This window comes from Lolium perenne, chromosome 4, assembly GCF_019359855.2.
Source record: "Lolium perenne isolate Kyuss_39 chromosome 4, Kyuss_2.0, whole genome shotgun sequence".
Classification (NCBI taxonomy): domain Eukaryota; kingdom Viridiplantae; phylum Streptophyta; class Magnoliopsida; order Poales; family Poaceae; genus Lolium; species Lolium perenne.
In genome coordinates, this window is record NC_067247.2 from 340,838,085 (window position 1) to 340,855,190 (window position 17,106).

Sequence of the window (17,106 nt, forward strand, 5' to 3'; positions counted from 1 at the left end):
TTTCCTTCTTCTTCTCGCTCAACCACAAGTACTGTGCTGACCACCTGAGGCATGGCCGCGATATATACAGAAGAGGTTCCTTTTCCTTGGGCGCCACCAATATTGGTGGTGTCGAGATTGTGCGCTTGAGATCCTCAAAGGCTCTGTCTGCTTCTTCACTCCACTCGAACTTTTCTCCCTGTTTGATCAAGGCGTAGAACGGCAACACCTTTTCTCCCAGCCTGGCGATGAATCTGCTCAAAGTTGCGACTCGCCCGGTTAGCTGTTGTATTTCCTTTAACTTTGTTGGCTTCCGCATCGTCACGATAGCTTGAGATTTCTCCGGGTTAGCCTCGATTCCTCTTGTTGACACCAGAAACCCGAGAAGTTCTCCCGCAGGAATGCCGAAAGAGCATTTCGTCGGGTTCATCTTGAGGCAGAATTTATTGAGGTTGTCGACAGTTTCCTTGAGATCATCGATCAAGGTTGACCCTTTCTTTGTTGTTATGATGACATCGTCGATGTACACTTGAATGTTCTTACCAATCTAAGTGGCAAGGCATTTCTGCATCATCCGCTGATATGTTGCTCCCGCGTTTTCAACCCGAAGGGCATTGTTCTATAGCAGAACACGCCATAGGGTGTTATAAAAGCTGTTTTGACCTCATCTTCTTCTTTTAATTGGATCTGGTTGTAACCAGAATATGCGTCCAGGAAGGAAAGACGTTCACAGCCTGCCGTGGAGTTGATAATTTGATCGATCCTTGGGAGGGGGAAGTGATCCTTTGGGCAATGTTTATTGAGACACGTGAAGTCGACGCACATGCGAAGGACCTCTGTTTTTTTCTTCGGGACCAGCACTGGGTTAGCTACCCACGTGGCCTCTATGTGTAACTCCTTTATAAATCCAGCTTCTCTTAATCTATTAATCTCCAACAGCATAGCTTTGCGGTTTGGTTCCGAAAAACGCCGCAAAGGTTGTTTGATTGGTCTGGCCAATGGATCTAAGTTTAAAGGGTGCTCGGCAAGTTCCCTGGGTACTCCTGGCATATCTGTTGGACACCATGCGAAAATTTCCCTGCACTCACGGAGGAACTCGATGAGCGCGCTTTCCTATGCGAGATCCATATTTGTTGCGATAGTTGTCGTCTTCTTGGGATCTGTCGGGTGGATCTGCACTTCCTTTGAGTTTTTGGTCGTGTCGAAGGTTGGCTCCTTTAGCGGCCTCCCTCCATCAGGCAACACGTCATAGTCAGTTGTTAGCCTGGACGCCATGTACTCTGCTTGCATCCCGAAGGTTTCTGACAGTCGATGAAAATCTTTGTCGCACTTATCCGCTAGCGCGAAACTGCCTTTTACTGTGATTGGGCCTTGATACGTCTCCGACGTATCGATAATTTCTTATGTTCCATGCCACATTATTGATGTTATCTACATGTTTTATGCACACTTTATGTCATATTCGTGCATTTTCTGGAACTAACCTATTAACAAGATGCCGAAGTGCCAGTTGCTGTTTTCTGCTGTTTTTGGTTTCAGAAATCCTAGTAAGGAAATATTCTCGGAATTGGACGAAATCAAAGCCCAGGGGCCTATTTTCTCACGAAGCTTCCAGAAGTCCGAAGGAGAGACGAACAGGGGCCACGGAGGGGCCACACTATAGGGCGGCGCGGCCCCCCCCTTGGCCGCGCCGGCCTGTAGTGTGGGGCCCCCGTGCCGCCTCTTGACCTGCCCTTCCGCCTATAAAAAGTCTCCGTGACGAAACCCCCAGTACCGAGAACCACGATATGGAAAACCTTCCAGAGACGCCGCCGCCGCCGATCCCATCTCGGGGGATCCAGGAGATCGCCTCCGGCACCCTGCCGGAGAGGGGAATCATCTCCCGGAGGACTCTACGCCGCCATGGTCGCCTCCGGTGTGATGTGTGAGTAGTCTACCCCTGGACTATGGGTCCATAGCAGTAGCTAGATGGTTGTCTTCTCCCCATTGTGCTATCATTGTCGGATCTTGTGAGCTGCCTAACATGATCAAGATCATCTATCTGTAATTCTATATGTTGCATTTGTTGGGATCCGATGAATAGAGAATACTTGTTATGTTGATTATCAAAGTTATGCTATGTGTTGTTTATGATCTTGCATGCTCTCCGTTACTAGTAGATGCTCTGGCCAAGTAGATGCTTGTAACTCCAAGAGGGAGTACTTATGCTCGATAGTGGGTTCATGCCCGCATTGACACCGGGACAGTGAAAGGAGAAAGTTCTAAGGTTGTGTTGTGCTGTTGCCACTAGGGATAAAACATTAGTGCTATGTTCAAGGATGTAGTCACTAGTTACATTACGCACCATACTTAATGCAATTGTCTGTTGTTTGCAACTTAATACCGGAGGGGTTCGGATGATAACCCGAAGGTGGACTTTTTAGGCATAGATGCAGGTTGGATGGCGGTCTATGTACTTTGTCGTAATGCCCAATTAAATCTCACTATACTCATCATGATATGTATGTGCATGGTCATGCTCTCTTTATTTGTCAATTGCCCAACTGTAATTTGTTCACCCAACATGCTGTTCGTCTTATGGGAGAGACACCTCTAGTGAACTGTGGACCCCGGTCCAATTCTCTTCTTGAAATACAATCTCGCAATACTTGTTCTACTGTTTTCTGCAAACAATCATCTTCCACACAATACGGTTAACTCTTTGTTACAGCAAGCCGGTGAGATTGACAACCTCACTGTTTCGTTGGGGCAAAGTACTTTGGTTGTGTTGTGCAGGTTCCACGTTGGCGCCGGAATCTCTGGTGTTGCGCCGCACTACATCCCGCCGCCATCAACCTTCAACGTGCTTCTTGGCTCCTCCTGGTTCGATAAACCTTGGTTTCTTTCTGAGGAAAAACTTGCTGCTGTGCGCATCATACCTTCCTCTTGGGGTTGCCCAACGAACGTGTGAAATACACGCCATCAAGCTCTTTTACGGCGCCGTTGCCGGGAGATCAAGACACGCTGCAAGGGGAGTCTCCACTTCTCAATCTCTTTACTTTGTTTTTGTCTTGCTTAGTTTTATTTACTACTTTGTTTGCTGCACTAAATCAAAATACAAAAAAATTAGTTGCTAGTTTTACTTTATTTGCTATCTTGTTTGCTATATCTAAAACACAAAAAAATTAGTTTACTTGCATTTACTTTATCTAGTTTGTTTTATTTACTGTTGCTAAAATGGCCAACGCTGAAAACACTAAGTTGTGTGACTTCACAACCACAAATAATAATGATTTCTTATGCACACCTATTGCTCCACCTGCTACTACAGCAGAATTCTTTGAAATTAAACCTGCTTTACTGAATCTTGTTATGCGAGAGCAATTTTCTGGTGTTAGTTCTGATGATGCTGCTGCCCATCTTAATAATTTTGTTGAACTATGTGAAATGCAAAAATATAAAGATGTAGATGGTGATATTATTAAATTAAAATTGTTCCCTTTCTCATTAAGAGGAAGAGCTAAAGATTGGTTGCTATCTCTGCCTAAGAATAGTATTGATTCATGGACTAAATGCAAGGATGCTTTTATTGGTAGATATTATCCCCCTGCTAAAATTATATCTTTGAGGAGTAGCATAATGAATTTTAAACAATTAGATACTGAACATGTTGCTCAAGCTTGGGAAAGAATGAAATCTCTGGTTAAAAATTGCCCAACCCATGGACTGACTACTTGGATGATCATCCAAACCTTCTATGCAGGACTAAATTTTTCTTCACGGAATTTATTGGATTCAGCTGCTGGAGGTACCTTTATGTCCATCACTCTTGGTGAAGCAACAAAGCTTCTTGATAATATGATGATCAACTACTCTGAATGGCACACGGAAAGAGCTCCACAAGGTAAGAAGGTAAATTACGTCGAAGAAACCTCTTCCTTGAGTGATAAGATTGATGCTATTATGTCTATGCTTGTGAATGATAGGACTAATATTGATCCTAATAATGTTCCATTAGCTTCATTGGTTGCACAAGAAGAACATGTTGATGTAAACTTCATTAAAAATAATAATTTCAACAACAATGCTTACCGGAACAATTCTAGTAACAACTATAGACCATATCCTTATAATAATGGCAACGGCTATGGTAATTCTTATGGGAATTCTTACAACAATAATAGGAGTTCACCCCCTGGACTTGAAGCCATGCTTAAAGAATTTATTAGTACACAAACTGCTTTTAACAAATCTGTTGAAGAAAAGCTTGGGAAAATTGATATACTTGCTTCTAAAGTCGATAGCCTTGCTGCTGATGTTGATCTTTTGAAATCAAAAGTTTTGCCTAATGAGAATCATCATAATAAAATTACTACTACAGCAAATGCCATTCAAGTTAGAATTAATGAGAATATAAGATTAATGGCTGAACTGCGTGCTAGGTGGGATAGAGAAGAAAATGAAAAACTAGCTAAAGAAAAGAATATAGCTAAAGTTTGGACTATTACCACCACTAGTAATGCTAATGCTACACATGTTGCTGCACCTCCTACTCATACTAATAAAAGAATTGGTGTTAGCAATGTTTCCACTTCTAATGCAAAGCGCGAAAAACTGCCTGAAACTGCTAAAATTGCTGAAACTGCCTGTGATAAAGCTGCTGAAATTTTTTCCAACATTGGGGATGATGATCCCATTGCTTTAGATTATAATGGTTTGAATTTTGATGATTGCCACATCTCTGAAGTTATAAAGTTCTTGCAAAAACTTGCTAAAAGTCCTAATGCTAGTGCTATAAATTTGGGTTTTACACATCATATTACAAATGCTCTTATAAAAGCTAGAGAAGAGAAACTAGAGCGCGAAGCCTCTATTCCTAAAAAGCTAGAGGATGGTTGGGAGCCCATCATTAAGATGAAGGTTAAAGATTTTGATTGTAATGCTTTATGTGATCTTGGTGCAAGTATCTCTGTTATGCCTAAGAAAATTTATAATATGCTTGACTTGCCACCGCTGAAAAATTGTTATTTGGATGTTAATCTTGCTGATCATTCTACAAAGAAACCTTTGGGTAAAGTTGATAATGTTCGCATTACCGTTAACAATAACCTTGTTCCCGTTGATTTTGTTGTCTTGGATATTGAATGCAATGCATCTTGTCCCATTATATTGGGAAGACCTTTTCTTCGAACTGTTGGTGCTATTATTAATATGAAGGAAGGTAATATAAAATATCAATTTCCTCTCAAGAAAGGTATGGAACACTTCCCTAGAAAGAGAATGAAGGTACCTTTTGATTCTATGATGAGAACAAATTATGATGTTGACACTTCGTCTCTTGATAATACTTGATACACACTTTCTGCGCCTAGCTGAAAGGCGTTAAAGAAAAGCGCTTATGGGAGACAACCCATGTTTTTACCTACAGTACTTTGTTTTTTATTTTGTGTCTTGGAAGTTGTTTACTACTGTAGCAACCTCTCCTTATCTTAGTTTTGTGTTTTGTTGTGCCAAGTTAAGCCGTTGATAGAAAAGTAAGTACTAGATTTGGATTACTGCACAGTTCCAGATTTCTTTGCTGTCACGAATCTGGGTCCACCTCCCTGTAGGTAGCTCAGAAACTTAAGCCAATTTACGTGCATGATCCTCAGATATGTACGCAACTTTCATTCAATTTGAGCATTTTCATTTGAGCAAGTCTGGTGCCATTTTAAAATTCGTCAATACGAACTGTTCTGTTTTGACAGATTCTGCCTTTTATTTCGCATTGCCTCTTTCGCTATGTTGGATTAATTTCTTTGATCCATTAATGTCCAGTAGCATTATGCAATGTCCAGAAGTGTTAAGAATGATTGTGTCACCTCTGAATATGTCAATTTATATTGTGCACTAACCCTCTAATGAGTTGTTTCGAGTTTGGTGTGGAGGAAGTTTTCAAGGATCAAGAGAGGAGTATGATGCAACATGATCAAGGAGAGTGAAAGCTCTAAGCTTGGGGATGCACCCGGTGGTTCACCCCTGCATATATCAAGAAGACTCAAGCGTCTAAGCTTGGGGATGCCCAAGGCATCCCCTTCTTCATCGACAACATTATCAGGTTCCTCCCCTGAAACTATATTTTTATTCCATCACATCTTATGTGCTTTGCTTGGAGCGTCGGTTTGTTTTTGTTTTTTGTTTTGTTTGAATAAAATGGATCCTAGCATTCACTTTATGGGAGAGAGACACGCTCCGCTGTAGCATATGGACAAGTATGTCCTTGGTTTCTACTCATAGTATTCATGGCGAAGTTTCTCCTTCGTTAAATTGTTATATGGTTGGAATTGGAAAATGATACATGTAGTAATTGCTATAAATGTCTTGGGTAATGTGATACTTGGCAATTGTTGTGCTCATGATTAAGCTCTTGCATCATATGCTTTGCACCCATTAATGAAGAAATACATAGAGCATGCTAAAATTTGGTTTGCATATTTGGTTTCTCTAAGGTCTAGATAATTTCTAGTTTTGAGTTTGAACAACAAGGAAGACGGTGTAGAGTCTTATAATGTTTTCAATATGTCTTTTATGTGAGTTTTGCTGCACCGGTTCATCCTTGTGTTTGTTTCAAATAAGCCTTGCTAGCCTAAACCTTGTATAGAGAGGGAATACTTCTCATGCATCCAAAATACTTGAGCCAACCACTATGCCATTTGTGTCCACCATACCTACCTATACTACATGGTATTTTTCCGCCATTCCAAAGTAAATTGCTTGAGTGCTACCTTTAAAATTCCATCATTCACCTTTGCAATATATAGCTCATGGGACAAATAGCTTAAAAACTATTGTGGTATTGAATATGTAATTATGCACTTTATCTCTTATTAAGTTGCTTGTTGTGCGATAACCATGTTCACTGGGGATGCCATCAACTTTTCGTTGTTGAATTTCATGTGAGTTGCTATGCATGTTCGTCTTGTCTGAAGTAAGAGAGATCTACCACCATATGGTTAAGCATGCATATGTTAGAGAAGAACATCGGGCCGCTAACTAAAGCCATGCTCCATGGTGGAAGTTTGATTTTGGACAACAATCCTCAAATCTCAAATGAAAAAATTATTAATTGTTGGTATATGCTTATGCATAAAAGAGGAGTCCATTATCTGTTGTCTATGTTGTCCCGGTATGGATGTCTAAGTTGAAGAATAATCAATAGCGAGAAATCCAATGCGAGCTTTCTCCTTAGACCTTTGTACAGGCGGCATAGAGGTACCCCTTTGTGACACTTGGTAAAAACAATGCATTGTGATGACCCGGTAGTCCAAGCTAATTAGGACAAGGTGCGGGCACTATTAGTACGCTATGCATGAGGCTTGCAACTTATAAGATATAATTTACATGATGCATATGCTTTATTACTACCGTTGACAAAATTGTTTCATGTTTTCAAAATCAAAGCTCTAGCACAAATATAGCAATCGATGCTTTTCCTCTATGGAGGACTATTCTTTTACTTTCAATGTTGAGTCAGTTCACCTATTTCTCTCCACCTCAAGAAGCAAACACTTGTGTGAACTGTGCATTGATTCCTACATACTTGCTTATTGCACTTATTATATTACTCTATGTTGACAATATCCATGAGATATACATGTTACAAGTTGAAAGCAACCGCTGAAACTTAATCTTCTTTTGTGTTGCTTCAATGCCTTTACTTTGAATTATTGCTTTATGAGTTAACTCTTATGCAAGACTTATTGATGCTTGTCTTGAAGTGCTATTCATGAAAAGTCTTTGCTTTATGATTCACTTGTTTACTCATGTCATATACATTGTTTTGATCGCTGCATTCACTACATATGCTTTACAAATAGTATGATCAAGATTATGATGGCATGTCACTCCAGAAATTATCTGTGTTATCGTTTTACCTGCTCGGGACGAGCAGAACTAAGCTTGGGGATGCTGATACGTCTCCGACGTATCGATAATTTCTTATGTTCCATGCCACATTATTGATGTTATCTACATGTTTTATGCACACTTTATGTCATATTCGTGCATTTTCTGGAACTAACCTATTAACAAGATGCCGAAGTGCCAGTTGCTGTTTTCTGTTGTTTTTGGTTTCAGAAATCCTAGTAAGGAAATATTCTCGGAATTGGACGAAATCAAAGCCCAGGGGCCTATTTTCTCACGAAGCTTCCAGAAGTCCGAAGGAGAGACGAAGAGGGGCCACGGAGGGGCCACACTATAGGGCGGCGCGGCCCCCCCCCTTGGCCGCGCCGGCCTGTAGTGTGGGGCCCTCGTGCCGCCTCTTGACCTGCCCTTCCGCCTATAAAAAGTCTCCGTGACGAAACCCCCAGTACCGAGAACCACGATACGGAAAACCTTCCAGAGACGCCGCCGCCGCCGATCCCATCTCGGGGGATCCAGGAGATCGCCTCCGGCACCCTGCCGGAGAGGGGAATCATCTCCCGGAGGACTCTACGCCGCCATGGTCGCCTCCGGTGTGATGTGTGAGTAGTCTACCCCTGGACTATGGGTCCATAGCAGTAGCTAGATGGTTGTCTTCTCCCCATTGTGCTATCATTGTCGGATCTTGTGAGCTGCCTAACATGATCAAGATCATCTATCTGTAATTCTATATGTTGCGTTTGTTGGGATCCGATGAATAGAGAATACTTGTTATGTTGATTATCAAAGTTATGCTATGTGTTGTTTATGATCTTGCATGCTCTCCGTTACTAGTAGATGCTGGCCAAGTAGATGCTTGTAACTCCAAGAGGGAGTACTTATGCTCGATAGTGGGTTCATGCTCGCATTGACACTGGGACAAAGGATGAAAAGTTCTAAGGTTGTGTTGTCTTGTTGCCACTAGGGATAAAACATTAGTGCTATGTTCAAGGATGTAGTCACTAGTTACATTACGCACCATACTTAATGCAATTGTCTGTTGTTTGCAACTTAATACTGGAGGGGGTTCGGATGATAACCTGAAGGTGGACTTTTTAGGCATAGATGCAGTTGGATGGCGGTCTATGTACTTTGTCGTAATGCCCAATTAAATCTCACTATACTCATCATGATATGTATGTGCATGGTCATGCTCTCTTTATTTGTCAATTGCCCAACTGTAATTTGTTCACCCAACATGCTGTTCGTCTTATGGGAGAGACACCTCTAGTGAACTGTGGACCCCGGTCCAATTCTCTTTACTGAAATACAATCTACTGCAATACTTGTTCTACTGTTTTCTGCAAACAATCATCTTCCACACAATACGGTTAACTCTTTGTTACAGCAAGCCGGTGAGATTGACAACCTCACTGTTTCGTTGGGGCAAAGTACTTTGGTTGTGTTGTGCAGGTTCCACGTTGGCGCCGGAATCCCTGGTGTTGCGCCGCACTACATCCCGCCGCCATCAACCTTCAACGTGCTTCTTGGCTCCTCCTGGTTCGATAAACCTTGGTTTCTTTCTGAGGGAAAACTTGCTGCTGTGCGCATCATACCTTCCTCTTGGGGTTGCCCAACGAACGTGTGAAATACACGCCATCAGGCCTCTGGGTCCAGGGAGTCTCCACAACAGGTATGTGTAGTGTGGTACCGCCATAAACCTGGCATACGCGGGTCGTCCCAGTAGAGCATGGTACTGTGATGGAAAATCCACAACTTCGAACTCCAGCCTTTCTATCCTGTAATTCTCTCGGGTTCCAAACTGAACGTCAAGATTAATCTTTCCCAGTGGATAACTTGGCTTGTCTGGTGTAATACCATGGAAACGCGTGTCGGTTGGTTTTAAGTTCGCCAAGGATATATTCATCTTCCTCAATGTATCTGCATACATGAGGTTTAAACTGCTGCCTCCATCTATGAATACTCGTGAAACGTCGAATCCTGCGATCACCGCTGGTAAGATCAAAGCTGATTGCCCTGGTCGAGGGACTTGCTGCGGATGGTCCGCTATAGTGAAGCCAATGTCCTGTCCCGACCAATTCAGGTACTCGATTGTTGGTGGAGGCATCTTTTCTGCCATGAAGACTTGTCGCGAAATTACTTTTTGAGCTCTGTTGGATGGCCTGGCCTTCTGAATCATCGAGACCGCACCATTGGTGTCGATATAAGGAGGCGGGTGTGGAGCTGCCGCCAATTGCAACTGGTGTCGATTTTCGTCCGTGATTGCGGGAGGAGGTGGAAGGTGGATTTCACTCCTTGGCCCCTGAGGGTTTCTATTTGCTGCCTGTGTGTTGGCATGCCCCGCGTACCTGTTCAGTGCCTGGAAAGTTCACCAATCCTTCTGTAAATGCCCCGACTGCCTCTTCCCGTTGTTGTCGAGATAGAAGTGCATCTGGCATGGTTCGTTCATCATATCTTCAGGAGATATGTACGGCCTTTGGAACCTTGGTCCATTATTTTGCATGTTGGGACGTGGACTATCCCTGTAGTCGTTACGCCGTTCACCACTCTCTTGATAATCATTTCGATTATTTTTCCGCTATTTACTCGGAAGCCAGCCGATATTTGGCCGGGACCGTCATAGTCAGAGAATTGGCGAGAAAATCTTCGTCTATTTTGAATATTTCGATTACGATCATCCTCAGGCGACCTATGCCGCTTGTTGTGAACAACATCTTCTCCATCTTCCCAGCGATTCGCTATTTTCGTAAGTGCCGCTATTGTTTTTGGATTAGTCCTTCCCAAATCCTCGACTAGGTCCTTCCTTCGAATCCCGGCGACAAACGCATCTATCGCTCTTTCATCAGATATGTTTTCTGCCCAGTTTTTGATAATGTTCCACCTCTGAATGTACATCCTCATCGACTCATCATACTTTTGTCTACAGGCTCGTAGCTGCTCTATTGACGCAGGTTTCTTGCATGTAGATAAGAAACTTTTCACAAACATGTCCTCGAAAGTTTCCCAACTGTCAATGGATCCAGGTGGTAACTTTTTATCCATGATCGCGCTGCTCCACTTAGGTGCACTTGGATGCTCTGCATGGCAGTTGCTTTGGTTCCTCCCGTCAATTTCACTGTTTCCAGATAATCGACTAGCGAATCCTCTGGATCTTGCAGGCCATCGAACTTCTTGTAATTATCGGGTAACTTGAAACCAGATGGAACTCGCGTTTTGCGAACTCTTCGAGTGAAACATGGGAGCCCGCACATCTCCTCCTCGTCGACTTCTGGTGACTGCCGATGTTCTCTCCTTTCTTGCCGCGCCCTATCAACTCGCGCCTGTGTCGATGTATCTCTTGCCGCGCTTGTTCTTGCCGGGTCCTGTACTACCACTATGGGTCGTGGACTATTTTGCCTTGGAGCACCTTCGGGAGGTGTACTTGTGTTTGCGAATGCTGTTCCCATGACTCCAACTCCTGCTATAGCCATGTTATACAATGCTTCCATCGGATATCCGGGAGGTGGTCTATTTGCCACTATGAAGGCCTGAGTCGCCATATATCCAGCTTCCGGTGTTTTGGGAATAATGTTCCCCTTGTATCTATTGACATATAGGACATATCGAGATTTTGGATCAGATTGTCCCTCTCGCCCTCGGGCACGTTCTGCAGCCTAGACCTTGCTCTATTACGGTCTGCCCTATGATTAGATTCCGAAGTTCCTGAATGTCGGCTAAGCTCTGCTCTTCTTCGGCTTGACGCAGAAGCTGCGGCTCTCCTCCTATTAAGCTCAGCTGTTTGCTTTTCGAGTTCTCGTCCAGCACGTGCGAGTTTATATTGGTATGCTTACAATTCTTCGGCCGTGGCAGTTGTAGTCATCGGCTCTGTACCGTTCATGGCTCTTGCAGCTCTGTCCCAAGCCGCTTGCGGAAGTTGCACCATCTGTCGCTCCGCAGGCCCGACGTACTTAGTTCCCAAACCTCGCGTAAGATCAGCGGGATCGACGTATGGATTTCCCACATCATCGAAAGCCTCTGATGTCTCCTGCTGCGGGCGACTTGGTTCTCCAATTGCATAAACTTGATGATATTTTGAGTCTTGACTTTCGTCGGGGTTGGTGACACCATCGTATAGATTGGTGAAGACCTCCCGAACAGAAGTAGATTTGTCGATGAAGTCGAAGCTGTCGATGCTGTGTGAGTCACTGCTTATACTGGAGTCCGCAGACGACCCAACGAACATGCTGCTGAAGACCTTGATGAGCGTTCCGCTTGTCGCAGACTTGGCGAAGCGTGGCGACGAGATTTCCTCGGTGCCAATCTCGAACGACGACGACGATTCCGAAGTATCGGAGTTGGCCGCCGACGACCCCGACGAAATCGGAACCTCGAGACGATGCGATCCTTCTTTTCCGACGTGGAAGTGGAACCTCCCGAACGTCATCTCCATGGGATCCTCCAGATACGCATATGCATCCACACGGGAGGGAGGGTGAGGAACAAAATCGACTAGATCAGTTTCGATCTGTTTACCTCTGTCCATCGTGTTGCTTGCCACCGAAGATGTCGACGATGTTGAGCGTGCCATTGAGATCAGCTCCTTGTCGCCTTCAATCCCCACAGACGGCGCCAAGTGACAAGGTATCGACTTGTCGATGCCTACAGATTGTAGACTAGGGTTTTCAGGAAAGTAAAGGGCAAGTAGATCTCAAAGGTTCAGCGGGAAAAGTACTCGACTGCTAAGAAACTAGGGTTGTGTTGACAATGAAATCGATCCTCTCTTTGTCCCTCGACTACCCCTTATATAGGAGGCGGAGCCGAGGGTATCGTGATGCACAAGTTACAAAGTCTGGGAGACTCTTTGAGTTCGTCCTGTAATAGTTATAAGTCAGTATTCCTAATACAACTCTATCTTTCCAAACTATCTCTTGACTGGGCTTCCGGGCTTCATAAACTTCGGGTCGTGGGCCTTCAGTAAATCCCGGGTACCATCTTTGGCAGGCCCATTGGGGATGCCTATGTCATTCGGTGACATGACTTTCGGGTCGTTCACGGATTCCGATCTGGAAAGCGACTCGGAAAGCTTCAACACCAACGACTTCACCAACCACGGCTTCACCAACTTCGACTTCATCGACAACTCTACTGATAGTAGGGAGGTCTTCGTCGATCTATACGACGGTGTCACCGACCCTGAGGCTGATGAGAACACAACTACAATATACCATCAAATCTGCGCGATCGGAGGAACAAGCCGACAAGAGGATGAAGCCCTGAGGCTTTCGATGATTTGGGTAATCCGTACATCGATCCCGCAGATCTTACACGTGGAACTGGCAACAAGTAAATCGGAACTACGACGCGGGAAAAAGTACAGCTGCCGAAGGAAGCATAAGATAGAGCTCAGAGAGCCATGGATGGCACAAAGCCGATGACCACTACAGCTACACCGCAGGTGTTGCAAGCTTATCAATATAAAATCGTTCGTTCTAAACGAGAGCTAGAAAAACAGATGGCAATACTCGACGAAAGAAGATCTGCAGCTGCTGCGTCAAGTGAGCGCAGGGCCAACCTGAGTCGACACTGGAGGACTTCGGGAGATAGTCACAGGAACACCCGCTCAAGAGCAAGATCTCGACTGGCAGACGTGCCCGGGCAAGATCGGGAGAACTTGATCCAAAATCTCGACATGTCCTTTATGTCGATAGACACGAGAGGGCACATCATCTCGAAAACTCCGGAGGCAGGGTATATGGCGACACACGCTTACATATATAATGGCATCCAAACCACCGCAAGGAGATCCCATGGAGTCACTGTACCAGATGGCTATGGCTGGAGTCGGTATTATGGAGGCAACAATAGCAGGAAGAGAAGTTGCACCACAACCTGAAAGTGCTGCACACAGAAACAGTCCAAGACAAAATAGTCCCCGACCCACTGCGGTGGCGGCGCGAGACGCTCCAAGGGATGGTGACACGAGGAACACGGTGACCCAGGCTCGAGTCGACATAGCACGAGATGAGAGGAGTCGCGAAAATAGAACACGAGAACATCGACATTCACCAAAAGTTAACGATGAGGACCTGTGCGAACTCTCTTGCTTTACCCAACGGGTTCACAAAACTCGAGTGCCCACTAGTTTCAAGTTACCTAACAACTATTAAAAGTTTGATGGACTGCAAGATCCAGAGGATTGGCTAGTCGACTATCTAGAGACAGTGAAACTGATGGACGGAACCAGGGTAACGGTCATGCAGAGAATTCAGGTCCACCTCAGCGGAGCCGCAAGATCCTGGATGAAGAAACTGTCGGAAGGATCCATCGAAAGCTGGGAAACTTTCAAGGACTTGTTCGTGAGTAATTTCTATTCCACATGCAAGAAACCTACATCAATAGAGCAGTTAAGGACTTGCAAGCAGAAGTCGGATGAATCAATGAGAATGTACATCCAGCGGTGGAGCATCATAAAAAACTCGGCTGAACACGTGTCCGATGAAAGAGCAATCGACGCGTTTGCTCTCCTTAGGTCCGAAAAACTTATTTGACATCTCTTTACGCATGTACACAGTGAGTCACCTCACTGCCAGCTCTTTCTCGTTCTTTGATGTCCCTTTATGTCTCTAGACACAAGAACACGATGTACAAGGACACGAGGACACTGCCCGCCTTATTGTTTTTGCATAGGAATCTGCCAGATATGTCACACGTTGGACATCTTTTATGTTTCTCTGTGGTTCACCATCACTTAATGTTTGTAGCTACAACTTTAGAAGCTTCTGCGAGGCAGCCAAGGGCCATGCCACAATGTGAGTTCTGGTGAAGAAATACAACATAGGAGGAAACATTCAGCTTGATTGGACTGGAGAAGTTCCCGATGCATCTCAAGCCTATACATTGCAAGGTATGAAGAAGCAAGTGTACGGTGCCAAAACTTCCTCACTATTAACACTACCTCCAAGAGTTTTGTTTTATATTTGCATGTATGCATCTTTCTGATGCAGAGCCTGGGGCATGTCCCCCATTTCGAAAAAAATGTGCATGTATGAACTATGCTGATAAACAAGAGTCCATCTTATGTGGATATTTATATACACGACATGTAAACTATTATCAGTAACTTGTATGGATGTAAATCTACAACAATCATGGCATGTGCCCCTTCATGCCTATCTTTACTAAGGTGACTTCACACTACGTCTTTGTGGTGGATTTGGTGACCTAGCCGGATGACGTATGCTAATATTGTTATCGTGGGACGAAGCCAATATCATGACCCAAGATGCAAAGAGAGTAGGATGAGGGCATGAAGTTCGACTTATAAATTCTCTTTAGTGCAAAATCATACAACCGGGCTAGTGTATGTACACCAATAAGTTTGTGTCTCTAGATTAAGTTCATCTATGTCTCTAGGTGCAAGCACGTGCACAAAAGGACACTGCTAACCTCATTGCTCTTTTTAGGAAAGCAGCAGGACTCTGCAACGAGCTTTATTCAACATCGAAAATATTTATATTGTTCAAAAGTTTGTCTAAAAGAAATTTCTAGGGTTCATCAGCCCAACAATTATTCAGGACACAAGATCTAGCTATCTACCAGGTACCTGGTTCGCTTCCCACGGGCAAAAACTAAATATAACACTTCCAACGAATACCATGTCCACACAATCTACACAAATTACTGCGGAGTCACTCCACCATCTTATAGGAAAATGATTCGTTACCCCCGGGGGATAACGCGCTCCCATCCTCCGGCTCCGTGGCCGTTGGATGGCCATCATCGCGCGCAGGCCGCGTCAACGTCCAGCAGCCGCGTCATTGGTGGCCCCTCCCACGGAACCTTATCTCCTTCCTCGTCTCTCTCTCTCGCAGCTGCTGCTCGCTAATGGAGATGGAGAAATCTACCACGCCGCCGCGCCCCGGCCGCGGTCCTAGTCGTTTGCTGCCCCGAGCTCGCGCACCTCGCCGCCTGAAGGTCGCCACGTGGTCCCAACTCCCTCAGACGCCGGCGACTACCGAGCTTCCCGCATCTGCGCCGCCGCGTCCTCGTCGGCCCCAAGCAGCTTGCACGCCTTCGTCGCCCCCCACGCCGAGATCCGCCTCCCTGCGCGCGTCCGCCGCCTCCCCTGAAATACTCTTTCTGCAGCAGCGCCGTCACGTCCTCGTCGGCGCTCACGCGGAGCTCGGCCTCCACCACAGCTCGTACGCCTTCGTCGCCTCCGCATCGAATTGGGCGGAGTCGTGCGCTTTGGGCGTCGTTGCGCGCCGCTGAGAGGTGTAGCCATGCCCTGCGAGGTCCACCTCTCCCCGCCGTCGAGGCGTGCAAAGAGGGCTCCGAGAGGAGCGGCTGCTGGTGCTACAAGCGCAGCTCGATGTGTCGCGCGCCGTCCGTCTTCGGGGGTTTGCTGCTGGCGGTTCAGGGTTCTGCTATCTTGGGCACCTGGTGTTGCTACCGGCGGAGGCCGGTTTTTGCTACCTTTGATGTCTAACGTTGCTACCAGGCGAGGGTGAATTTTGCTACCTTAGGTGTTCGACCTTGCTACCGATGGTTCGAGGCGTTGCTGCCTTAGGTGCACGGAGTTGCTGCAACCATGGGCGACGCTTCTGAAGGCGACTTCTGGTCTCCGACGAGGTCTCTATCCTGTGGATTTGTAACATAGGAATTTTTTCTTGCTATAACTTTTATTTCGGTTTTGCTACAATTGCACAATACATTTGCTAAGGGATCTCCGGCGAAATCTTCGGCGAGACCTTTGTCACGGTCTTCAACGATTTTTTATATTTTTGCTACAGTAGCATAACATTTTTGCTACGTGGTCTCCGGCGAGTTCTCCGGTGAGGTTCCGGCGAGTCTCCGGCGAACTCAGTCTTTTTTTTTGTATCATGGGCGAACCGTTTTTTGCTACACTGAAGCAAAAACGAGATTTTTTTTGCTACCCGGCAGCAAAAAAGGACACGTGTCAGCAGGGGGACCCGGGGGCTGGGAAATCAAATCCCCCGGGGGACGCCCAGCAGTGTCCCATCTTATATCAAGAACCATTGCGGTATATCATAATGGATCGATTCATGATGCATCCCAAGCCTGTATAGAAGAATTTCAGGTTTGGAAGTTGCCTACTATTAACACTACTCTCCTTTTTTTTATTTCTATACTATAAGAGGATTTTTGGAACCTAGAGCACATCTCGTACTATAAGAGAATTTTTAGAAACTAGAGAACATCTTGTACGCTGTGCTCATATACAGGTGTACATATATCTTGATATTATAA